General features: G+C 45.5%; 1 protein-coding gene across 1 annotated transcript in view; it reads left to right on the forward strand.

Moving 5' to 3' along the window:
- The window catches only part of GRK5 (G protein-coupled receptor kinase 5), a 162,162-nt gene that overhangs the window by 32,272 nt on the left and 102,872 nt on the right, over nt 1-27,018 (forward strand). The gene's annotated exons all lie outside the window — the stretch shown is intronic.

Below are 27,018 nucleotides of genomic sequence, written 5' to 3' on the forward strand. Positions count from 1 at the left end.
TCAAAAACCTGCTTTCAGCTGAATGATCCATATTCTAGGAGCAGGCTGTGCTGTACCCTGTGAGTGCACGGTATGTATATGTACTTTGTGGTATGTGCTGATGGAGCTCAGCACGGCTGCTCTCTGATACTGCTTTATAACATTAGAAATATTTGCTTGTGCGTAACGTCAGGTCCTAGTTGTCATGTTTATTCTGTGGCCGCCGTTGCTGGTGGGATTCAGGCATGTACCTACAGGAGTGCTTTTGTGCATTAGTACATTTTAAAAACTGAGTGTACCCCACTGTTTGTCCCCATTGCTAGGTTTCTGCCCAGGTCTGTGTAGCCAGAGTTCCCTTACACCAAGCTGCCTTGCAAGCCAGGCTCATATTCTTTCTCCAGACTGGAAACGAAATTCCCAGCTCCTTTTTGTGAGCTACTCACCTAGCTTCCATTGCTGCACTGGGTGAGGACTTGGTAGTACTTCATGAACTCACCCAGCTCTGGCTGGGAGGGACGTTTCAGTATTATTCAACCAAAAAAAAAAAAAAAAAAAGAGTGGGAGGAAGATATTCAAGTTGTGCCGAGTGAGGCCGAACTGACAGTATTAAACGCTTATTTGTGCTTTCTTCTGTGTTACTGCTGGAAAACGAGAATTGCGAGGGTGGCGGGGCGAGAAGCATTGTTTATCAGCAGCGCCTGCGTGCAAGCACGCCGTTGTGCCGGGCTGCGTGGCTGCGTGGGGCTGGGCACACGTGGTCCTGCCTGTGGTGAAGCTGCTAGGTGTGAGTGGCTTGGCCACCACTAGCCCCGCATGACGGAAAGGTCGTCTGGCCCAGGGTTAGTTCTATTGCTGCCAGACTTCAATGAAAATAAATACGCGAAACGTTGTATAACCCGAGGGGGGGAAGGAGGATGAAAATTATGGTGCCCACAGATTGAGTGGGGAGGGATATGTGTGTCGGTAATGAGTAATTTAGAACATCTGCAGACTTTTTATTATATTTTTTTTTTTTTTTTTTTTTTAGTGTTTTCCATTCCCCTGCTTTGTGGTAGAGCCTGTTTTTAAAAGACCTGAAGGCGATGCTCTATCCAACAATAGGTGAATTAAAAGGCTTGGATGCCTTTCATTTAGGTCAGTGCTGAGATCCAGCATTCAAAATCGGAGTCCAAGTTTTGCTTCAATAATCGTAATTTGCTGAGTCTGCGTACACAGGGAAACTCACCCTGCCTCCTCCCAGCACCCCTCTTCCCTGCCTCCCCCGAACTGGAGTGTGTGTATAGGGAGAGACATGCCATTTCTCGTGCTGGCGTTCGCCCCCTGATGTGCTGTTGCCTGTTGCTCTGTGGAGGAGCCACAGTGCAGTCACTGGCCTGGATGCACCTTCTATGAGCTGGTGTGTCGGCTTTGCCTTGGAGTTGGGGCATGCAGAGACCCCCAATTTCACTCTCTGCCAGCACTTCCCCCCTCCATCCTCGCAAGCATAGTAACAGCAGTAGCACTTAGAGGGTCCTTTCCATCCATTCCGTTCCTAAAAAAGAAAGCTGAAAATAATAATAATAATTAAAAAAAAAGTCAAAAATCCTCTTCTTGCAGAAACAGATCTTCGGGCCATTCTAGAGCATAGCAGTTCCCCACTGCTTGGGGCTGGGTCAGCTGGACCTGTTTAATATTCAGCTTTCAATATATTTTTGTTGAAGAACTGATCTATACTAGATATTTGAGCATTTCATTCTTTGTTGCCACCTTTTCAAGAGAGAAGGCATGTCTTCTTCCACATCCTCAGTTTAATCAGAAGGATGAAAATAGGTGTTTGGGGATTCCAGTGTTATTTATTTTTCCCTGTTAGGAAATGAGTCACGAGTAAGTGACAACGCTGTCTCCAATCAGAGGGAGTCGGAGCTTGTGGATGCCAAGGACTTGTCTGCTAATTACGACTTCTAACTGCACAGTCTTACAGCCATTCTCTGAACCTTACCTTGTTTCAGGGCTTGCTTTTGCCTTTTACTGCTTTTCTGCCCAGCGAGTTGAAAAGGGCATTCCCCTCTTTGTCAGTGAGGACACATCCTGTGAGGTCCTGAGCGCTTTTTCATCCCTGTAAATTGAGGGGGTGTTGCAGGCGATCAGTATTGCTCAGCACTCCATCAAGTACAGCGTAGAAGCATCTATTGGCAGAAGCACTCATAAAATTACCCATCAATATCCCTGCATTTCAGCTGCCACATACTCACTGCACTTATGGAAAGTCACGTGGATGGGCCAGGTTGGGATGGCTTTACTGGAAAGGTGGCTCAAAAGTCATTTCTCTTCCCTGGGAGACGGGCTGGGGGTATTCTACTTTGTGCCAGTGCCACTTACAGGCGGATCTTTAAGTCCTGTTAAGGTTAGCATACCTCTCCAGATGTATACCGAGAGCTGCCTTAAGATGGTCAGTATTAAATCTGAATGTAAAAAATGAACTGTGATGTTTTATTTGTTGCTGAGGACTTTTTCTGAGCGCTGTAGTCCTTTTTTGTTATGCTATCGCTGTGATAGGAAGTTGTTTGTTCAGCCTTCGGTGCTGAAAATTATTTTTAAGAGCAGAGTTAACTTTATGTCAAAAACGTTTGCTTTTTGCATTTAGAAGTATAACTGACTCTGATTCTATGGGAAAGTTATGTTGGCTTTAAGGGAGAAGAAAAGCAATTAAAAATAACTATGTACCAAGCCAGATGAGATTGGCCGGATCCTGAGGAAAATGTATCTTAATCCCTTGATCTGACAGCCGCCTGGCAGTCAGAGCAGGAAAAGAAAGTCACTGGGTTTTTTTCCATCTCTGTGAGGTGGGAAATGCACATCCTACTTCAGAGATGGAAATGAACAAATAAGTCTGCCGGGCAGCTCGACAGTTGCACACACATTCTTTTCGAGAGGAACTGCCCATAGCCAGGATATTTGGGGTTTCCAGTGATACGAGTGTCACAGGCTCTGCCCGAGTCTCCTCTGGAGCTCAGTCTGTGTTTACAGAAGTGCCGTGTTACTAAATTACAGAGGTTTTTGTTTAGTATAGCGTGTTCATCGTAGCTGTCACTCCAAGACCTAAACAAAACTGTGGAGGCCTGCCATCCTGCTGCTGTAGAAAACCGTAGGAACAAACTGTTTATGACCAAATAGTTTGCAGTCTGAGGCAATAAAAAAGTAACAGGTAGTGGAGAGGGGTAGGATCTGTTCAAGCATCCATACATCTGTGCATAATGTGCACATGTCCATGCTTTGCACAGAAGAGGAACAGATGCATTGTAAACATTGTCTTTTTCCTTTGTTAAAATTTTGTCTGATGTTCTCATTGTCCCTTGAACCGTAGCAGGGCAAGGTGGGACATTATCCTCTCTTCTTTTCAAGTCACAAAGTATTCCTTAACGTTCTTGTTTTATTCTTGTTTTAGAGCCATCGCCCCTGGCCGCCCCCCCGGCCCCTCCCCCCCCCCCCCCCCCCCCCCCCCAGCTGAATATAGGCTACAGGCATTTCCAGATCATCAAGAGCTTCTATGAAATTACCAAAGCCGCGTGTGTCTTGGGGCTACAGAGCTAATTGCCACCTTCTGAAGCTTTGCTTCCTCTTGTAAAGAGCAAGGCTGTGGTCAAGCTGTAAAACAGCGGCTTGAACAAACGTGTTTGAAGCTTCTGACGTGCACAATAGTTGGGTATAGAAATACACCTAAGGAAGGAAGACATGGGTTTCCAGAAATCAGGGTAATTTATCTGGGATCCTTTCCGACATACCTCAGCTCCACAACAGCCTAACCCAGCAGCTCTTTGACAAAGCTGTAGGTTTATGTGGGGTGTTGATGTTATCTCCCAGCTACACTGATGCTTTTACTAATGCATTTGTTGGAGGTGATGCGTGAGGAGGGCTCCAAGAGAAGGAATGCTAGGGGAAGTGGTGGATAACCTCTGTGCAAAAATGCAGAGATTCACGAGATCAAATACATTATAACTGTGGCTAGTACCTGATACCTGCTTGCAGAAGAGCAGTCCTTAGGCAGAGGGATCGCAATTGCATTTTTAACTGCTTGGGTTTTGTCCCTTTTCTATGTTCTTATAGCTCCTGTGGCTCCTCATATTGCGCAGAATATATAAACTTTGAAAGAATGTGTTACAAAACTATCCAGGTAAGGGGACTAGACCATTACTTACATTCTGTAAATGTTTTGTGAAAACTTGTATTTGGTTCCCCTCTTCTCCCCCATCCCCAAGTCAGTCAGCCTGGAGAAACCTTTTCTGCGTTACCGTGTCTAGTCCCTGCCACTGCCATAATGTCCAAACACTCCCTTTCTACCCTGATAGCAGTCCATCTTAAAACTGCTTAGATTTTTTGCCTTCACTGCTCTTGCTGTTCCAGATCCCAAGGGCTTTTCTTCTTTTTCTAACCTGAGTTTATCCACAGCCACTTCACACCCATTTATTCCTGTGCCAGAACTGTCCTCTTAACTCAAACCATCCTCCTCTCTCCTCTTGCTTATGCCACTGATACACCAGACTCCTGTTTTCAAATACCTCACAAACCTGTTCTGGTTTCCCTCGAATGCCCTGACCTGGCCTAATAAATGCACATCCCCTGCACTGAGTTTGCAAGGGCTCAGGAGGGCGGCTGGTCAGGCTTGCTGGGGCACCCCCTCCCCCCCAAATGCCAGAATGAAACCTCTGGCCTTGGGACCCAGATGGAGGGGGAAAGGGGAGGACAGCACCAGAGAACGGGATAGAAACTAACTGTGTCCGTATAACAATTCGCACCATGCTAATATTAATTCTTTTTTTGTAAATAATATTAAAAAAGTAGATCTGGATTAATACTGATTAGGGTCTTAAGACTTCAGTTATTCTAACAATAAATGCTTGGCCTTTTGTGTAGAGATATATATATGAATACATACACATACATTTATTAATATGGTGTGCTTCCTCTTTACTGATAGAACAAGATTTGGAGTGCAAAAAAATAATGAATTATGTGACATCACCTTTGAAATTAAGGCTTGGGCTGTAGGCTTTCAGCCTGGAGGCAGCGAAGGCCCACAGCTGAGTATCACACACATCCCACCTAAGCAATTCACGTGCCCCTCAGCCTGGCCTTGGCTGTCCTTAGGACCCTTGGGTGCGGGTACATGTCTGGGGTCTCAGGCTGGGATTACGTGTGTGATAGCTGTTCGGGGTGCACTGGAGTAAGCGGAAAAACACAAGACCTTTGAGTGGCTTCCAGGGAGTCCCTGGGACCACCCTAGGGAAGTCTCTGTGCTAAGGCAAACTCTTCTAAAGCTCCTTTTCCCCAGGTGAAGTCTAGATGATAGGTGAAAGTTTTCCTGCTTATAGCGATCAGAATAAAAACCAGTGTAGCCTGCTGGTAGGTGAGAGCTAGGCAGTCTGCCTGTGCTTTCATACCAGATGGATTAAATGTTCCCCATGTAGCCAAGCCCAGCCTAAGGGCTAGGCTGTCAGAAGGGCAGGCAGCACACGGGAGGCAAGGGAGCCCTGCTGATGCTGTGGCCATCGAAAATGCGCGTGTTATGAAATCAAGATCGGATCCACGCTTGCTCTCCGTGGCTGTTGCTGTGAGTCAGACCCTGGCTGCTCTGACTTCCCCGCCAAGCCTCCTGCAGCTGAAAAGAAAGCAGCACAGGTTGGGTGGCAAGAAGTGGTTCTGCTCCAGCAGTGCCGGGTTTTCACACTGCGGGCAGGTGGGGATCCGCTCGGTACCTTGTGAAGACAAGTGGTGGCAGAGCAAACTCGCTTTGGAACACATACGGATCAGTTACGTTTTTCTGATTCCTTCTCTAATGAATCTTGTGTCAATGGCGGAGATGATCATAGTTGTGGGTGAGGGAGGGGGAGGGGAGGTGCTGGCTCATAGATTTATCTTGGGAGACTATCTGCATCCTCTTAGGTAGCAGAATAGGACATAGGGCACTTGACCATGGTGCTGGGACTCTCCAGGCAAGCAGTTCAGATAGGAACCTCAAGTAATTTCAAGGTAATTGGAGGGTTTACACTGACTTCAGCGCACAGTCATCTCACATCTTCAGAGCACACCTCCTTGCTGAGAGCAGCCTGATGCTGCTCTTCAGGACAATCTGAAGAGCCTCAGCAATGTGTTTGAGCAGACCCGTGACCCTGGATATTCCCCACCTTCCGTCTCTCCCACTCTTTCAGCTGAGCAGAAAGGTGAAGCTCCCACTGTAGCCTGTAGGACAACATCGGTACAGCTTCTTCAAATTCCCTGAGGTCTTTACTTGCCCAAGTTTTGTCCTAGATGGCCATAAAATTTCAGTGTTTGATCTTGTCTTTGGTTTTATGACACTTGCTACATCATGGACTGCCAGATGTTGAGGCCTGAGGTGACCTGTCATCACCTACTGTCTTGAATATTAAAAGGAAATAAATATTCTTGTACTTCAGGTTTCAGAATGCCCTTTAATGCGGGAGGAGAACCTTCGGTACATTTAACGCATTTCATCTGCAAGAAGTGCTTTTAAATGATGACTGCATTAAGAATATCTCCTAAAAATAAGGTAGAGAGCGCTGGACATTTGTCAACAAATAGAACTGCAAATGAAAGAGGCAGCTTGTTTGAGGTTTATCTCTGAAAATTACTGAAGCGTTTACAGAAAGGTTTTGTTAGGTAATTTGCATATTCATGAGCTGTGATTTCTCCAGTTGCTGTATTTAGTTGATATACCTTTTTTAATACTGTAATTAAAATTTTTTGATCTAAGTTATACTTCAGTTGTTTGCTCAGGTGCACCAAAACAATTGGTGTTTTGTTTATTTGTTGTTTTAAATACAGCTATTACATGTTAAAGCATCAGTTGTAAGACAGATCTTCATACCAGACATATTTCTTGAAGGGACCCCCTAGGCAGCTGGGCTCCTGACACTGCCACATGAGAAGCCCACAGCTACGGAGATGTTTAGCTTCCTTTTGCTCAGACCAGTGCCTGCACTCACAACATACGGTGAAGAAAATGGAAGTACTAAAGGTTAATGGAAGAGGAAGCAGGTGCATATAAATCTATTTTAAATGAAAATTCTTTAGAGTTTTACAAAGCTGTTAGAGGAACTGTGAGTATCTTCTGGAGGATCAGAAAGTGTCCTCTGAAGATGCAGAGATTTTGCAAAATGGATGTAGAAGGGGTGAAATTAGAAGTGAAAGCTGATGCAAGAGTGCAGTTAAATGCATGGTGCTCATTGATCCTGAGGCATGGCTAGCCAAGCATGTGGCTGTCCAACGCTGCCCACGTTTTGCTTTGCATGGGTTAAGACAAATGCAGCACAACCACAGACCCTGTTGCAAGACCCCCAGCATCCTTCTGAATTGGAAAAGAGCAAAACAATAAGTGAAGCCTGTGGCTTCTAGGGCAGGAAAGGGAAGGATGGAGGAGGAGGCAAAAGGAGGATGAGAGCCGTGAGGGACAGGGCAAGTTGGTTGCAGAAAAGCCCAGAACAACTGATATTCTTCTTTTGCCTTGAAGCAATGAAGATTTGTCTCTATGTAAGAGGGCAACATGAAAGAAGTTTCTTCAGCAATCCATTTTGCAAATGTCCCTGTCTAGCAATCCCACACTTGGGACTGCAGGCTGTTGTGGTCTGGTTGGGACGTGGAAATCCTGTTCTATGGGCAGTATTGAAGCAGATGAGAGTCCAATTAGAACAAATACTGAAGGCTGTGAAACTTCCCATGGATGCAAATTGTGCAATTTCTTTTTAGAAAATGTTTCTCCTCTCTCACATTTTGTCATTGGTTAGTATTTCAGTGAAATATTTTGATGAGACCGAGATATTTAGCTTTCCACCAGTATCGGATGGTGTTCAATTGTATGACTTTATAATAGCATAAAAATCTAAATGATGAAGCTAAGATGATGCATTTTGACCTTATCAAATTGCAGTATTCCAGACCAGCCAAGTCTGAATTGTTTTGATCATTTTTAGTGAAAATGTTGACAAATTGCATACCTTCTCATGGAACACTTGGGTTTAATGGAAGCATCATTTCCCAGTGGGAAAGTGTGCCATCAAACAAAATGTCAACAGTTGCTGGGCTGGAGAACATGCTAGTGGACAACGGGAGGGGAGGAAAAAAAGACAGGTGTCATCGATACGCACATACGCAGTTGATGAAATCAATTTCAATTTACTCAAGTTGTTCCAGCATCATTTTCAATTACATGTGCCAAGGAGAAAGCTACAGCATCCAGCTGTGGGAATCAACAAGACAATTACACAGCAGTTGTGAAAAGAACAGTCAGCAGAGAAATTATTTGCATTTGCTTTTCTTGACAGCTGATATTTTCCTGATAAATTGCTGCCCTTTGTTGTTCTAGTTGCTTTGAAGAATCAGCCTACTTAGGGGGTGGTAACTTTGCCCACATTCCCAGCTTTCCGTCGCTGGCACAGGTTGGGGATGAAAACAGGAGACTCTGAGACAGGAGGAGGAGGAGGTAGAAGGCCAAGTAGTAGAGGTAAAGTAAGCACAGTAATTAAAGACGTGGTGTAGGCAGGTGCTGCTCCAATTTTGGTGTCATCTAGAGCTGTGAGTGCTTAAGGTCACAGATTGTCATTCGGAATCAGGAGATTCGGGGGCAGACTGATGGTAGGAAAGAGACTTTCATGGCTGTACATGTGCTGATGACCATCAAAACTAACAGGCTTGCGAGGCTGCAGGTTGCTGGGAGAGACAGAGGGACTGTAAAGTCAGATACCTTCTTCCTATGGAGCGTGGGTTTGTGCCAGTGAGAGAGGAGGACGAGAGAGACTGTCCAGGCAATTCCCATTTAAAGTCTAAACTGCGTCTGTGGCTCTGTCATGGGATTTCTTTCCTTAGTGAGCCCCAGGAAGGAGGACATAGAGGGAAACATTGGCAGCAGGGTACGCAAAAGGTGCCTGTATCAAATATGCAAAATTGTTCCCCCAGGATTTCCCTTCAGTGGGGTCATATTGTTGTTAAATGGCTTGTTAAATAGGATTTAAATGGCTTATTAAATGAGGTACCCAGCTGAGTGGCTCTTAGTGGGCAGACTGGTCCAATTATACTGGATTTTCCTTCTTCCTGCAGTAGCCCTGCCCTGTCTAATGCCAATATTTCAGCAAAATTCACTTTTTCAGGAATGTTATTCTAGCCTAGGATCTGGGCCAGGCCTTTATTTCTGTTAATTACAGATCAGTCATTCTTTTTCTTTTCTAAATGTTCAAAAAATGTATTTTATGTGCAAGAATGGCTGATAAGTGATACACCCACAGGAACATTATATTTTTCTAACATCCGCCTCTGTGTTCTTTCTCTAATTTCCCTGTCGCTGTCTCTGTAGAGGATCTGTCGCCTTCCTAGCACTGTTCCCTGCCTTTTAGGTGTTTTTTTTCTCTTCAGCCACCCTTAATTCCTACCACTGGCACATCACGGTTTATTGGTTTTTAGTGCTTTATCAGTTGGTGAGTGTGAATTTTCTCTTTATTTCAGTCATTCTGTGTAAATTGTCACTAGAGGTGGAATGGTAAAACCTCCCTCCCCTTTCTACTGCATGAATGGGCTCGCGAAGGGTAGCGGTGGTCCTGGTGAGATCAGAGCAGGGCAGGAATAACATGCCAGGAGCACCACAAGCACCATCTAGCCCGTTTCAATAGGTAATCCTATTCTTAAAGCCTATTCAGGGTGTTTTCTATATAGCATCTTTATCACGTCTCCTGTTTATTTCAAAATAACACCTTCAGTCATTGAACAAGACTTTTGTGAGTGCTGGAGTTAGCCCCTGGGTTTTCTAAATTACAGTGAGATGGTAGCAGGAAGCTGTCTGCATTAGAATGATGGTGTGCCAGTCTGAACTGGCTTCGTACTGGTGAAGATGTCTGTCAGCACTGGCGCCCCTGACTCATCCGGTCCTCTTAAGAAAAATCTTTTGAGGCTTTGGGCAACGTCTTCAAAGTCCCTCTGCAGGCAGAGAGCCTGCACCTCCTCCTTGTCACTGAGATTTAAACTTCAAAGCGCCAAAGTCACCACACACAATGCCTGTACTACACCAGTCACGGCATCTGAAGTGCCCTTTCCCTGCGGCTGTGTATTCGTTACAGCGCGTGGGCTCTCCTAAAGCGTGTGCCTTTGGTTCAGGAGCGCAATGCTGGGTTCTTAGCAGGTGTTGATGGCAGCACCGTAGGAAAACCGTTTCCTTTGGCTGGGACCTGTTCCTGCTGCCGGACAGCTAAATGGGGGACCAGCAGCCAATGATCTCCTTCAAGTGCTGAATCTGTCAGCAGAGGCTGAGCTGGGTCAGCACAGTGCAGCACAGATGTTCCTTTGGCTTGCTGAATCAGCAGAAGTGGGGTTCCTTCCCCAAGGCACCTGTTGAGCAGCCTAATGGCCTGTCTGCTTCAGCCTCATGTCTGGTATCCTTCATATACCAACAGCACGTCCCTTCAGAATAACCCCTGTAACCCCCATGGGGTAACCTCACTGTCCTGCCTGGGCAGTTTTAGCAGCTTGAGCTGGTCCTTTGCTCCACGTGCTCTACTTCTTCATAATCAGCCTGAAATCTCCCCAGGGAAGGTCCACCTGCACTCATCCTGCCTGCCATTCCAGCCCTGAGACTTTACTGGGTTTTTGAGTCCCTTGTTTGAAAACAAGCCATCTACTGCCAGATCTGTCCCAGCCTGGGAGGTCTGAAGATGCCTCCCTCCGTGGATGATGTACGTTTGCTGCATATGTGTGGAGGAAGGGCCAGAGCCATGCCGTGCTGTGCCATGCCATGGACGAGGAGCTGTCTGAGACAAGCAGTCATGTCCAACTTGGCACGCCTGGCTGTGGGCAGGCATGGGGCCAGCTCCTGACCGGGCACCTTGCTGTTTTCACCGGCGGGTCTCAGCACAGGCTGCCAAAAAACCACTGAGGAGCACGAAATCTGTTTTCTGGGGAAAGAGCTCACACCTGGGGCTAGAAGCACAGCTCTCCTTCCTTCCCAGCCTTCTGTGGCTCGTCACGTCTGTTTGAACTTGCTGCCATCCAGCACGGCTGTGCCAGTCGTTGCTTCTCCCTCCTGGTTATCTGGGCAGCAGGGGGAACTGTCAGAAATTCTTCGCCGGGCCCTTTGAGCTTGCCGTGGAAGTCTCCCAGTGAGCTGCTCTGGCCTGGCTGAGTGTGCTGTGAAGAGATCAATGGAGTGTGGGAAACTCCTGAGAGCTTCTGGCAGGGGATGGGACACCGCTGCTCAACACAAAGTGTGAACAGAGCCCCAGAGAGCTTTCAGCTGCTCTTGTCTGTGTGTGGTACCCACGTCTCCGCTGCAGACAGGCGGGGGATGAATCCACCCTGAGCATCACTCAGCCGAGGTGAGAGCGGCACCAAAGATGACTGTGATGCATAGTGTCATCTCCACATTCTGTTACAAATAAGACCACACGAGTCCTTGACATAGCCCTCCTTGGGTTTGTGTCATGGCACTAAGGAGAGTCTCAGCCAGGGACAGATTACAGTGGCCTGGAAGCTTCCTCATTTCGCTGACCGGCATCCTGCCTACAGGATAGGAAGAGCTCTTTACGTATCACAAGATGCTAATAAATGATGAACAGGAAATTAACAGGAGTGCAATTATGTTGCCCTGCAGGGTTTCACATAAACATGCTATGAGAAGCGTACTTGTGTGACTAGGGGAAGGTGTCACGGCTGAGGGGTTTTAAACGTACACCTCTGTGCTGATCCTTTGGGCATTGCCCCCTGAAGCAAGGCCAAAGGATGTGGAAGGGGCACTGCCATCTAGAAAGCAAGCCCTTGGACTGGGAGCAACTGATACACTGTCTTTTGTGTTGAGCTGTGCTTTCCAGCAAAGTCACTGCCTCAAATATATTATCTCCCTTTGCCTTTTTGACCATCACGCTCACAGACGTTGCTGCAGTAGGGTGCTTTGGAGGCCATCCCAAAGGCTGTCCTGCCTTCTTGCTAGCATTTGAAGGGTCATGCTTCTCAGGGTACCCTGGTTGAGGTGGATTAAGAGGATGCTTGGAAGTACCCAATACATGCATACTTGTTTCTATAGACAGGTTACATCTCGAAGTACTCTAACTCCCGCTTTCTGAGGTCGTTATTTCATGGCTGCACAACGCTACAGTTCACTCTGATTTACAGCAACAGAAGACAATGAGTCTGAATTTAAACATCTGGCTTTTGAAGGCCTGAGAAACTGATGTGGTTCATAGAACGGATGGATATTCATGATCAAGACCTGCTAGCCCTAGCCAGGATGGGGTGGCCAGCTCTGCCCTTTGAAACGTCACCTTGTAGCAGCTGTTCCAACTGGCCTTCACTCTGCAGCGGGCACATCTCACGGCACTGACCGGTGCGTCAGGAGAGAAGCTGGGCAGCCCTCGCAGGAGCATCCTACGCTGCCAGGAGCTGCAGCATTTGCAGTGGTGTGCCCGAGCACCACTCTGCCGAGGTGTGCCCGAAGCATAGCTCTAATGGCAGAGGTGCCAGAAGAAAAACACCAAAGAGATGCTGCTGTGCTGCTGTGAAGGCTCTGTGCCCGTCTCAGATCTCCCCGCATGAAGCAGATCTTTCCACTATGAGGCAGGCCAGCTTTTAGGCAGCTTCTTCCCGTGCAGCAGTACACACACTGCCCCGCTTCAGGGGTTGAGCTGGCCCTGGATTTTTGAATGTTAAAAACATTCATCTTTTATTTCTGTTGCCATTCAATATTATGTGAAGAGATGTTATCACAGCTAATCTGTGCGGTGTCTGTGGAATTTCTTGGCCTGTGAAGGTTTATATTGCATTCATGTATTCCATGAATTGGGCACAGGTTTTGCTTCCGACAGCAGTAGTTTTTTTCAAGGGCATCCCAATAAGATGAAAGTGTGGTTGCTGACAGAAACCACAGTGTCAGGCTACGGTCTTGAGGATGTTTTGGATGGCTCTGTATTTTAATTCTTGATTTCCCCTGGCATCTAGACAACCAGCAATTTATGTGAAATCCTAGGGGGAGGGAGAAAAAAGGAGAACTGGAGGAAATGCCTTAATTTAATTGATTGGAATATTGTGGAAATTCGTATGTGCCCTTTCTTCAAAAAAGAGGTAACTAGAGAACAGAAAAAATACTGTGTAAAATCGTACTGATGAAGCATTAGCATAACATTTTTCCTTGTGTTTTGGCCTTCTAAACGTATTCCAATATGCTGAAAAAAACAGAGCAATACTTAATGGTTGAAAAAAATTAATACATAAGAGCAGTCAACCCGGGGAACTCACAGCTGCAGCATTTTGGCAGGGAGTCATTTTTATGTAGGAAGATTTTGACAAACCTTGGTACTATCACGATTTATAAATTTGCGGTTCTGTGTAGGAAGAGTAAGAAAATGAAAAAGAGAGCTTGTACTTCAGGATATGATCTATCTTTTGCTTCTCCCTCAGCTTCATATTAAACACTTCAGTAGGCATTTTCAAATGTTGTTTTCTGAAGTTTCGAGCAGAAACAATGAATGAATGTTGTGATCGAAGCCGAGAAACCTTAACCGATAACTTGCAGCTGGTTATATGAATCATCTGAAAACCACATCAGCAATGTTTTATGTATATCAAAGCTGATCATTTACTATATTGTTCTAACATACCTGCCCCCAGCTTGTCTAGGCTGGAGGAAAACAGGAAAGGAGGCGGCTTTCAGCTGTAAATGTGTATCTGGTTCCTTCCTTTGCAATGGCAAAGCATTTATGAATGAGCTTTGACCCTGAAGCAGGCTGAGCGGGTAAGGACCTTAGAAGTTTCTGTCCATTCATGTTTCATTCACAATGTTTACCTTTTGTCTAAGCAAAGGCGGATTTATTTTTTTTTTGCTTTGTAGAATATGGTGCATCCATGAGCCCGTAAACCAGCCCTGCTCCCCTGTCCTCAGCCTTTGAGAGCACACGTGAGGTTAGCTGTGCTGGCATGTAACACCAGAAAGTCTGAGGGGTCAAACTGAAGATTCACCTTTTGTCTATGCCTCCTCACTCAGGCTCTGAGTGTACAGTTAGTAATATTTCTTAAATTCTGTGATGTGATATGCCATCTACACAGATGGGCATCACTTTCTTCAGGGTTCCTGCCTAGGACTCGTGTGCAGAAGTTTCTGGTACAATGTTCCACCAGGTATAGCAGTCCAGCCAGGAAAATCACTGGCATACTGACAACATTCCCTTCCCTCCAGGTTTTGCTGCAGAAAACTCGCCTTTAGCTATTATACATGCATCTTTTCACACCTAGGTTGTCTCTTGCTTGTGACTGAAACTTGGTAGCAGCGTGCATAAAACCTGACCAATACACTGCAAAACCACAAAAAAAGTAAGTGTGAAACAGTATTGTGCATGAGAGTATGGGAAATCTTAACACTCAAACTTAACGTTAGGTAATCCTGGTTAAATGTACACCATAGTGTAATTGTGCCGTTGGTCTGTTGTTGCTGTAGTTATGTTTGTAATAAGCAGCTTTTCTCGAAAGCCTGTTCGTGCAGAGTGCTGTATTCTCTGGGTGCGTTTCTGAGGGTGCTGGGGAACATCTAAGCTGGGCAGCTCAAAGTTGCCTCCCAGTTCTTGGGTCCCAGAAGAACCAGGAGCAGACAAAGTGAGGCTGAGAAACGCGGCTGCAGGGAGAGGCATGCTGGCAGGCGAGGCTGTTGTCCCTTTGCTGACTCTGGGCACATCTGTGTGTGGAGCAGAGCAGGATGCAACGATCCCTGACCCTGCACAGACCACGTTTGCTACAGACATGTATACAGCAGTGCCACGTCAGGGTGGTGGTGTGCTCAGGCTAATTAGCGGGGGGCTCTTAGCTAGGGCAGCTCCGCTCCTGGGGAGCCTTCGCAGTGTGCCTGCTCTGCCCCGTGCTGCTCTGCCCCGTGCTGCTCTATGTGCTTGGGTTACTGGCTCACAAAGAGCTCATCTGCAGCACTACGCTAAGCCCCACAGATGTCCCCATTTTTTCCTCTCAGTAAAGCCGTGAATAAGACTGGGTATAACCCCCCCCTAATGTAACCCACAGGTCCGTATTGCTTAAAGTCTGCACCACAAGCAGGATGTAGGTTTTCTAACAGCTCCTCAGAGCTTGCAGGTGTGACCTCCCATACAGAGAGCTGTCAGCGACTCCCCTCCGACACAACCCTTTTTGCATCTGACCTGCTTTTTTCAGAGAATGGTGGTTTTTGTCTTGCCCAAACAATCGAGATGGGTTAACAGCAGAAAGCCCTGCATGAGGCAGGTTTCTGATAGCCAGGACTCAGCAGCTGAGTTTGTGTAATAATCCCACCGGCTTTAATCAAGAGAGGAGACTGCAAGAGGCTTGTAAATTCCTACAGCAAAATTCTCCATTCTCATTCACAGAGCAGATCTTGCCTCCAATATGCTTATCTCCCTCCCTCCGTGTGCAGAGCCCTTGACGTCAATGGAAGATACGTTCTTTCGGGGAGAGCAGAAGACTGAGGTCACACTCCGCCCTTGCAAACAGAATTATGTCCCTGGCGAGAAGGCTCTACGCTTTTGCACAAAAGCAGAAAGACTTGAAACAATGGCATGCATAGAAAAATAAGAAGGTAGACTGCTTGCAGGAGAGATATCTATTTGGGGCTGTATCAGCAGGCTGTAGAAGGATGCGACTCTCAGTTGCATTTAAAAATGTGCTGTTTGGCAGCCATGAATAGCGTGGAGGCTTTTCATTCATTCCCCTTTACAGATCTGGAAAGGGACATCTGTCAGCACTGAACCCGCACAGCAGTCAATGGCTGCAGCATGCTGTGCTCATAACCCAGGACATTTAAATCAGAAACCTCGAGGTCAAACTCCCCAGCTCAGCCATCGGTGGCCTCACTGATATTTATAGATTGCATTACAGTTTTTTCTGAGTAAAAGGTACTCGGCATGGTTAAATTATCAGAGGTTAAGTGTGACCAATTGTATGTAGCTTAATGATGGATGTTGCTATTTTGTTATTCCCACCCCCACCCCCCCCACCCCTTGTATTTGAGAGGACCAAGTATATAGGTTTAAGAATCTCTGAAGAAAATATTAGATTTGTTGTTATTAGCAAATTGCATTTATAAAGCTGCTTTTGTTGAGGAAGTGCTTTGCAGAAATTAACATTTTACCTAGCATAAACTTTAGAACAGCATCCAGCTCATGCAAATGAAATGCTGCCATTTCCCTCAAAGAACTGTTTATTTCTTCTTCTCAATAAAGGAAGTGAGTTCCTAACGCTGCGGGAAACTTATCGCTCTGCAAATGAGATTTGTAGTTGTCCAGAAGTATAGCCTAGTTTGCTGAGGCCAAAAGCCAAATGAGGTGACTGAAGCCAGAAAAGGTGTCCCTGGGTGCTCCCCGCGGTGCTGCAAGGGAGGACGTCTCCTGCAGGATGCTTTCCTCCCGAGGCTGGAAGTCCATCGGCGTTTGGCTCACGCCATGCAGCCTAGGGCGCAAACGGGCCGTCCATGTTGCTTTCATCCTGTCTCGTGTTGCTGCCGAGGCTGTTATTCACCGTTTACCTTCTCAAAATATTGAGCCAATTAGAAAAGCAAACCTCTCTTTTGGTCAATGCCCAAGGGTGAAGCTGTAACGATGTGTGTTCTCCGCAAACCCTAATCACGGGTGTCGCAGCTGCGCTTGGGATTGCTGGGCTAAGCAAACCCAAATTCCTTTCTGATATATTTTACACCTCAGCCAAGCCACACTGAGTGGCTGCTTTTGTCCAGCTTCACAAACCAGACAGCTGAGGCTAGTCAGCACAGGGATGGGAAAAGCAGGAACAGGGAAGGAAGGGATGGTGCCTGGAGAACGTCATCCCGAGCAGATAGCAAGTGACGGTCCCGGCTGCTGGATCAGGCTCTGCTGCTTAAAAACTGTGAACTTCTCGTGCCTTTATCGAAATGGTGGCTGTAATTCTGAGTCTGAGATACAGACAGATGTTTCTGGGGTTTTTCCTTGTTAATTGTCAGACAGGTGAGTCATGGGAGTTGTTAAAAATCATTGAGACGGGACTACTCCTGAGTGCCATCAGTTAGATTAAATATTAATCTGAGGTCCTTGTGTTGAAATCCTACATTTTTATTGTTTCTGTTTTCTTTTCCGTGGTTTAAGTGGCATAATCTGAAAGTTTACATGCATGAGGGTATATATATATGTTGGGTGAGAGATTTGAAGCATATGAAGGTTTTAGTATCTAAAGTCTGAGAAGCCACTATACTTCCACTTACATGCCAGCATTTTTGACCCTATGCATAATGAGAGCACATCGCTAACTTTAGTGAAGTCCTTTATTAAACTCATCTGATGGCTCAGGCTGCCTGCTATTAGTACTGTTTCATACATGATAAGTGGTCTTGCTAAGCCTTCTAAAATGAGTATAACAATCTAACTGGTGCCCAATGGGATATCCATCTTGTGTTTGACTACAAGGAAGAAATTATGCCCTTATACTGATAATTGCTCGTGCCTGGATTTGAGGATTACAGTCCTGCAATGCCGATGATTAGAACTGGTCTCCATCTTTGTGCACAGATGCTCCCTGTGATCCACTTCAGCATCTGCCTTGGCTTTTCTGAATTGATTGCTCTTTGCAAAAGAAGGTAGAGGCAGTATCCAGTTCTGCAAAAGCGCTGCAGGCAGCTGGGACCTGACTGAAATGCTGCACAAGATGGTGACTGGAGAATATATCTTCTGATGTCTTCTAGGTAGTTTAAAGAAGTATTCTTGGGTGGGTTTGGTGGTTCTGAAAATTGAGTGGGTCTGAGGAGAACAGTATTCAGAAAGAAATAGTTTCAGAAAATTCAGAAGTATTAAAAAAACCTGTAAAAATTCACATAAAATTAAAAAAATCAGTCTATTTTGAGCTGAAGAAACATAATTTATTCTGTTTAAAATAATTTCCCTGTGCTCATTAACAAGAATGGTGACAAAGCAAAGTAAGAAGTTATGCTCTACACTTCACTGCCGATTTTCTCACCCTCAGCTTAAAAATAACAGCTCTGTAGCACCTTCTGTTTTCTTGTGACGTCTACACACGCTATGAATAATCTTTAGGGGGAATGCTGTGCTTGATCTCTGATTGGGATTTTCCCGTCTTACCCAGTGCTGACTTAACCCTGCTTCCACAGAAGTCAAGAGTAAAACGCCCATTGATTTCAGCACGAGCAGATTTTGACTTTTCAGAAATGCTCAGCCATATGTGTTCTCATTTTAGAAGTATCATGTGGTTGCGTTTGGCCCATGTCATGCTTTAGTCACTCAGAAAGAACACGCGGAGTTCCAGCCTGTCCTCACCTGCCCTCACGACTGCAGGAGCTGAGGCCCTTGGGGAGGGTTGGAGGGCCAAAACTTTGGCTGTTGTCGTCGTTCCTCTTTTGGGGGTTTGCTTGTTTGTTTGTTTTTCTTCTCAAATTTCAAGATGACATATTTCTATTTTAAGGCAAAAGGGAATGCAAGCATTTCTAATTTGCTGTGAAAAATAAATCTGAGAAAAAGAATACTTGAACTCAGCCTATATGTTTCGTTTGGTAATAAATGACAACAGAAATTTTATTTTATTCAGTACGATATAATGCGGTATGTAAAAAGGGATAAAAATGGTTCAGAATCAAAAGTTAAACCACTCTATTTTAACCTTATTGAAAACCTTTTCAATTTTCTTCTTTTAAAAATAAAATGTTATCAGAATTGACACATCTGTGAAACGTTTACTTATGGCTGATTGGTATTTTCTGAGGGAAAAAATATTCCACTGAAAATTTCCATCTGGCTTCAGAGTTTTTCAGTCTTTAATGTATTTACACCCATCAGTGTCAAAGGCAGGCTTAGGAAATACTCTCAGTTCATGTTACGTGCTAGGAACTGACTGAGGGCAAGATTTGAGATCGTAGGCAGCTGTATCTAGGATGTGTTCCTGCAGTCACGGTTTGTAGCCTGGCATGATGATGTGGCTTTCGGCAGCTGTGAATTAGGAGCACAGTTCATTGAATCTGGTGTTCTCCAAGGGTAATAGCCCCTGGCAGAGGGGCTGGGTGAAGAAACCTGTATCTGCTTCAGCCATCTCACCTGGGTCCGTCCATGATCCTGAGCTGGAGCCCTTAGCAAGGTATTTGCATAGCTTGACTATTTGCCTAAAATCACGGGAGAAATCTGTGCTAGGAGAAGACTTAAAACTAATCCTCCCTGGGACCGAGGTTAATGTCCTCTCGTCTAGATTATCTTTCCTAGGAGCATCCCTATCCTCCCATCTGCTTAGTCATCTGTAAGGCAGTCTGAGCATGCTAGGAAGAGCTTTTCTCTAGCGAAGGTTATGAGCACATTAAGGAGACAAATGTAGTTAATAGCTTTCTCCCACGTTCCTTGTGCTGTGTCCTGCTGTAACTGTTCTCCCCTGCAGTCAATGAGAGGTTTGCACTGGACATGCTGCAGCCTTTAAGCGTGTTTGCTGATCTAGAGCTGCCAGTTAAAGGATCTGCTGTCCCTGTAACATAACAACACGTGCCATCAAGGTTTTCCATGACGGTGTGAAAAATGAATCACTGTCTTCGTGTCACATGGTTGTCCTGGTTTAAACATGCTGGTTTGAGCAATGTGAGTTGGAAGGGAAGTCAACTTGTGACTTTGAAAATGTGCAAATCACCCCAAAAAAATTTGTCTCAGACATTTTTATGGTATTTCAGCTGGTTCTGTGAAAAGTGCAAAAAATAACACTCTCTTGCCCAAAAATGAAGTACCAAAACAAACCCACAATAAATAAATGCTTGCCAAGAGCCATAAAAATCTTAAACTGTGGTTTAATATCCTGTCTCCCTTTTGTCTCAGTAGAAAAGGTCATATAGATGAAAGACATCTGCTGTTGTATCTCTCTTGGATTTTGGGACAAGACTAAAGTCCTATTCCAGGCTTTTTTTGTGTGAGCAAATTGCCATGAATTCCTTCTATTCCGTTGACTTAATGTGTCAGCTCTCGAAGAGGATGAGCAGGCCTGTGGCCAGTGGTTCCAAATGCCAGGCTGCATCCCTTAGATTTTATTCTTTAGGGATGGATGGATGCCTGTGTCAGCATTGGGTGAAAGACATCTAAATGTCATAGAATCGTTCAGGCTGGAAAAGACCTTTGAGATCCTCAAGTCCAACCGTTAACCCAGAACTGCCAAGTCCATCACTAAACCATGATGCTAAGCACCGCATCTGCACGTTTTGTAAATACCTCCAGAGACGGTGATTCCAACACCTCCCTGACTGGGTTTGTTGGAGTGAGATTGTGGCCAAAGCCAAGTCCTAGTGGTGGCTTTTGGTGAAACTTTGGCCAGATCAAGTCAACCAGCAAAGGATTTCTTCTGAATATCACAGAGGATGTTATCCTAGTGAACAAAGGATAGTTGTGGCAGAAGGGTTGAGCACTGGTGCACAGCTGTCCATTGCACATTTTTGGACACAGTTTTGGCCTACACCAGGTCCATGTAGGGCTTAGGCACAACTTGGTGCAGGGACTGTTCGATACAGTCCAGGAACCTTTCCAAAACCCCCATACATATGTATCCTAGTTGTTGGACCCTGCATGCAGGAAACTTGAGACATCACCTTGTCCTGATGGGAGACCTAGACACGGCCATGAGGCAAGTCCCTGGCCATGTCCTAGACACCTGATGGCTGGTTTCCTGCTTGCTGAAGGTGTGAAGTGTGCAGAAGGCATTTTAGGGTTCATGGACCAGAGAGAGAGAAAACAAGTGAGAGGGAGAAGGACTTTGCAGTCATAGAATTGTTTAGGTCAGAAAAGACCTTTAAGATCATCAAGTCCAACCATTAACCCAGGACAGTCCACTCCTAGAGGCATTTCCCTGAAATGGGGGAAGAGCAACAGGTTCCAGGCCCTTATTCCTACAGTTACTTTTAAGAGTCAGAAGGATGTGGAGGGATAGCAGTTTAGCTTGCAACACGTCGGAGACAGAAGGTGGCATCAAAGGCTGGTGGAACCTGATAGTCAGCAAGAGTTTTGAGGTGAAAAAAGGACAAACCTGGAAAATAGCAGTAACTAGTTAATGCTTGATATGATAGAGATGGACAGAACTGGGGAAGACAAAGACAAGAGATGGCAGGGTGAAAGGGAAGGAAAACAACTGGTCTGACTTGCCCTTACTCTTCAATCTTCTTTCCATCTTCATGTTTCTATTAAATCTATTTGCAATTTAGTCAGCTCTGGACAACAGTGCATTTACAGTCCTTGATTTTTCCTGGCAAATTTTTATGTTTTTTCAGTAATACCACCCCATTTTGAAAAATGGCTCTTTCTCAGAAAGCAGTTGTGTTGATGAGTGGGAAAACTGTGACCCTCTGGAGCCACTGGGGATGAAATCCTAGTCCTTGCTGAAAGCAAAGGCAGCATCAGCATCCCTAGTGACAGCAACAGGTTCAGAATGTCACGAGGAGTGCTTTTGGCTGCTGTACTGTGAACTGGAAACTCTTTGGGGATGGGATCTGTGTTTGTGCATTGCCTTGTACAAAGGAGTCCTGAATTTGTTGGCCCCCAGGCATTGCAGAAAAGCAAATGTTAAACAAGTTGTCCTGTGAGCAGTGGAAGTAATGAGACATCGGTGCCATTGGATTCTCTGGTGCCTGGGAAGGGTGAGTGTCAGCCTTTTTTTCTCAGCAGGTCTTTTTGCTCTCTCCAGCTGCTTGTTCTCCTCTTGGCAGTAGGAAGGTGCTGTGCAACCTCCTTGACAGTAGCCAGCAGTTTGGAGTTGGTGGAGAGGACCCACACTGCACCTACATGTGTGGCACATCCAGCAGCACCCTGTGCTTTCCCTCTACAAAGCTGGGCTTTTAAAAACAGAGTAAACGGAAGATAAAGAATGATTTTCCCTTTAGCATCTAGCAATCCTAGTTATCTCAGGTCCTTTGGCAATATCCACTGGAAAACTTTTTAAGAAGAATGGGTCTAGTTTTATTTTGTATTTTTTTTTCAATTAAAGCTATGCATTTAAACTGTCTGTGATAATTTCTTTTCCCAGTTGTACATGTGGAGCCTCTCAACAGGACTGTAAAAGTCATGCTAATTTATGAGGGCAAAATTCATCTGTAAGCTGGAAAAGCTTTTGCTATTTTTGTTTGCAAAATGCTTCGGGTCCTTAAGTAGAGGGCACGTTTGAAAAGCCAGGGGATATGTTGGTTTTATTATTTTTGTTAATATACCTTAAAAGCAACTCAGAAATATTTCACTTGATACCTGAAGCCAAGGCAACAAAGTGCAAACCGCTTTGTCATTTATTAATGTGGAAAATGCGAAACAAAGCAGATGCACCCTCTACTTTCCCCCCCTGTCTTTTCCTCTCTACTTTTGGAAGATAAAAATTTGGGTTTTTTAATAATGGAGAACACTGCCTTTTTAGGCATAAAATACAAATAATTTATGTTTATTTTTACTATCACTGTAAGCACTCTTCCACGTCTCCCACGTTATTCTCCCATGAAAAACTTCCATACCAGGGAGCCTTAGAAACCAGCACTTACTCCAGAAACAATCTGCACTTAGAATTTTGTGCAGAAGGGACTTCTCAGTTAGGATCTTTATCTTTCCCTCTCTCAAGGGGCTTGTTTAAGGGCTTGCTGGCATGCGTGGCTCCCGATGAAATCAGCTGGGGCTGTAGGCTCTTGACATAGCTGGACTTGGGGCTATTATGGCTGAGAACGAGTTCTGCTCATGAGACGCTGGCCAGGCCGTAGGGCAATCGTTGCCTGCATTCAAGGGGATTAAATATAAAAAACCATGGAAAATAACTGGAATTCCAAGTATGGTAAGGCTGAAAGTCTAGCCCTTAGCCGTGTCCTCATGCCTGTGAGCATCTTGTATGTTTACTGGAGATGCAGGGAGGCTATTAAACCCAGTTGTTCCACTGAAGGCAGAAAATGCAACCAGGACAGTTCTGCTTCCACCTTCTACCCCTGACACTCCGTGTCCCCTTTGCTGTGGGAGAGGCTGTGCGTGGGTCCGTGCCATGCAAGGTGCAGTGCATGTCGGCAGTGGCAGGAGAGCCCAAGCTGCAGGAGCGAGGGGCAGCCTGACCTGGAGGCACAGGGCAGCCCCAACACTTGCCTCGTGCTGTTCCTGTGCATTTTTTCCCCATAAGCACTGTTTGCAGCTGGGGTCCCGCTTTGTTGTCGTTTTAAAATGTGATTTAGAATGTTAAATGTGATTTAGAATGTTAGTTTCAGCCAGCTCAAATTATTTCCTTTTTGCCCCCTTACTGAGAACGTTTATAAATATCAAGTTTCACAGGAAGCAAATTCTCTCGTTATCAGATTGTTCTGTAGTTGCTTTTCTTTTCCTCAAAAGCATAATGGTGAACTTTATCAGTGCTCAGTCATTTGTTTCCTATTAAACACAAGTGATTAAGATACTGTTCGGCTCACTGGGAAGCGTTACTGACCTGTTTTGTCTGTAAACTTAGCTTTAAATTAGGAGACACCTGAAACTGGTAGGAAGCGAGTATTAATTGGGTTCAAGTTCCATAAGCACAGATTGCCATTTCCCAGTGGGATGTGGTAAATAGCCGTCACCAAGATAATATTAATTACATTATCTCCCAGAGCGGTCCCGAGAGGTACTGAAATAGCACATGTGCCACTTGGGCTTAGATGCTTAGACACAAAGATCAGTGTTTGCTGTTGTGTTGCTTTGCACAGTGCAGAGCATGCTGCGTCACTGGGGGAGTTGGATGAGATAAGGAGGCTTGGATTTTCTGTTGAATTGCTTGGGGTTTTGCTCTCACGAGTTTAAAAATCAGAACACCATCTAAAGCAGTAGCTGAATTTCTTTTTTTCCTGCTGTGACACCCTGAAAGGAATGATAATAACAACCAAAATATGGATTTTAAAAAGCACCTGTTTCCTGCAGCAGAGATTGTGTCTTCCCTGTGGGTTTTTTCAGCTCCAGAGTGACTCTCGGTGCCGCACAAACAGTGTATATATACCTCAATTGTCAGCACCACGCTCTGTGTGACTGACTTTACACCTGGCTGTGCCCCTAGCATTGCAGTGGTGCACTGCTGTCTGCTGCCAGCGCTGTCACAGGTGGCGTGGGCTGCACCCTGACCGCTGCCCGTTCTGAAGCAGCAGCTTACAGGCTCTTGCTGCAAAAGCCCCTCCATTCATTTTGCTTGGCTGGTAGGACAGACTTTGTACAAGGGCATGTAGTGATAGGGCAAGGGGGAATGGCTTTAAACTGAGAGAGGGCAGGTTTAGAGTAGATATTAGGAGGAAATTCTTCCCCCTGAGGGTGGTGAGGCGCTGGCACAGGCTGCCCAGAGGGGTGGTACGTGGCCCATCCCTGGGGGTGCTCAAGGCTGGGCTGGATGGGGCAGGGGGCAACTGGTCCTGTGGCAGGTGTCCCTGCCTGTGGTGGGGGGTGGAGTGGGATGGTCTTTAAGGTCCCTTCCAACCCAAACCGTTCTGTGATTCTGTGGTTCTGTGACATGGGCCCCGGGTCCTGCGGGGACGGCCTCTGTCCAGCAGAGGCCAGGTGGGCACATGTGCAGGTCAGACCACTCACACCAGGATTTGCTCCACAGTGTGTCAGGCACACTGGAACTGCTGAGTCAGAGCCTCCCTTGGCCCTTTGGGACCACATTAAGTCTTCAGGGGGACTGTTCAGCCCTGTAGACCCAGCAGCCTTCCTCTCTTTGGTACTGATGAGTGGCAGAAGCAAGAAGCAAGCAAATAGACAGTTCAACAATGGCTTGTCACTAACTTCTCTGTTGTTAATTGAAGCTCAGCAAGCCAGATTCATGTGGGATGTAAGTATACCGGCCTCGGAGCTAGAATTGACTCTGACCTGGTAATCAGACTTTTCCATCTGGGCTAGAGAAACACAAACCTGGTGGTTCGTTAGGGACATGCTGGCAGACACTTAAAGACAGCAGTGCTAAAGGCACCATTATAATTAGCTCAGTCAGAGACTGAGCACATAGATTTACTTGAAAACCAGTGTGTCTGTTCCCTCGTTGATGTGACCTCTGTGGAAATCACTGCTGAAAGAATATGTAGACTTTAGTCACCTAACTCGATGTTAGAGAGCCTTGTTGACAGTGTTACATATTACTGCCATTAATTAAAGGTATCAGCGTGTACCATAATGAGGGGAGTGACTTATGATGTAAGAACTCACTTTATGGAGCTCAGAAACTGACTGGTAGGTTGTTACTATACTTTTTAAAAGTCAGAAAGTGCTCGTTCCTTGTTTATGTAGCTTAAATTAAACACCAGAGGGGTTCACGTGTATTCAGATGAACAGGAAAGATCTGCCCTTCAGTGTGTTTCACAACAGCTCAAAACTAACATAACCACCATGAAACAAAGGGAAGCTTTCATCCATGTCCACACAACTCCACATGAAAATCTGAGTCAAAACGAGATTGAGCAAGAAGAAAATAAGTAAGTAGATCTCATTCTTAACTGCAGAAGAAGTTGCTTCAATAGAAAAGTGTTAGCCAGCTTCACAAAATGTCACTAACTGGATAAAAACAGTCCCCTAATATTTCCTGGTTTCGTTACCCCTCCCATGATGATGCTTTCCACTCAAAGATGCATGTCTGAACCAGGGTTATACAGGACAATGAAAGAACATTTTCCAGAGAGGCACAATGTAAAGAAAAATTTTGCTTTTTATAATACAGTTTGGGTTTGGGTTTTTTTCTGTTGCTCTCAAGTTTTCTTCAAAACAGGAAGAAAAAAGCTCAGACTGATTTATATGGTGCAACTCCCCCAATTTAATTTTTTTTTAATACTGGTTATATTCAAAGATCTGGATCTGATACTTTTTTAAAAATATAAGCAAACAATCTTTCTTTCCAAAGGGAGCAGGATAATCCGTGGCTGCTCGACTGGGCCCAGAATGTTCTGTTTTGTGCTGGAGTCAGCAGCAGTTTCCGACAATGACTTTGTTTGACCCGTGCTGCTCTGACGGGCTTGGGCTGGCAACAATCTCAGCTTCAGCCATCAAAACATTCCTTTGTGGCCAAGTGCCCTTCTGCTTTCTCTGAAATATCTGGTGTCAGTTTTAACAAGAGGGGAAACAGACGTTCGTCACCATTAATTCCTCGGACGATTAAGCTGGTGATCTCTGACCTCCTGCCATTATTGGCCTTCAGAGCCAGGGTAAAGACCCCACAGATATCTGTTCTCTGTCATTCCCTGTGAGCTGCCCTGGTATTTTATTTACTCAAGGGCTTAGCTTTTGCCCACCACCAGCTAAATGTATATGCTTCATAATAAAAATTGCTAATAAGCTGTCCCAGACAGTGACATTAATCTCCAAGTGAGGATAACAGCAGGCAAAGGGAACAGCTGGCTGTCAGGAAAGCATGTGATTGGGAATTATACGTTTATTTAGATTTATGTATGTATTAGAAGTGACTGTCCCTGGCTGCAGCTGCTTTCGGTGTGTTGGGCTAGCCTTGAGCATCTGGGACTGCTCTGAACCAGATTCAGGGTCTTCACACTGGGAGGTGTGGGTGGAGTAGGATCGCCCTGTGGTCATCTTCCAGGCTGTGACAGTACCTAGGTTTTGCTCTCTCCTGGAGTCCCCGGTGGTAGAATCCTTGTTGATCGTGGCCGGTTTCAACGCTGCTCCTTGCGGGGTGGTTGGCCCGAATCAATACCTTATTTTAATTCTGGCCCCAGGGCTGCAGGGAGAGCAAGTGTAAGTGCAGGACTTTGTGAGCAATGAGGAAATAGTTAATCCATCCCTGGCACAAAGCTGCTGTTTTGTGTTTAATATGACGGTGCTCACCATGGCCAGCTCGAGGGGTGGGTGGGTGGGAAAGGCGAGACAAGAGCGTGCCAGCTGCTTGCATCATCTGACGGTTATGCCGTGCAACCTTTAAGCCTTATTTTTCAGTCGCTACTTTTGAAGCACTTCACTAGCTAATCAGAGGAACCCTCTGCCTTTGCTTTACGACAAGTTTCCTCTTTTTTGTCTTCTACCTCCTCGTTTTCTCTTTTTATTTCTGCTTTTCTTGTTGAGTCCTTCAACTGGTAGCTATAGT

The sequence above is a fragment of the Falco punctatus genome (assembly GCF_963210335.1).
Source record: "Falco punctatus genome assembly, chromosome: 9".
Taxonomy (NCBI): Eukaryota; Metazoa; Chordata; class Aves; order Falconiformes; family Falconidae; genus Falco; species Falco punctatus.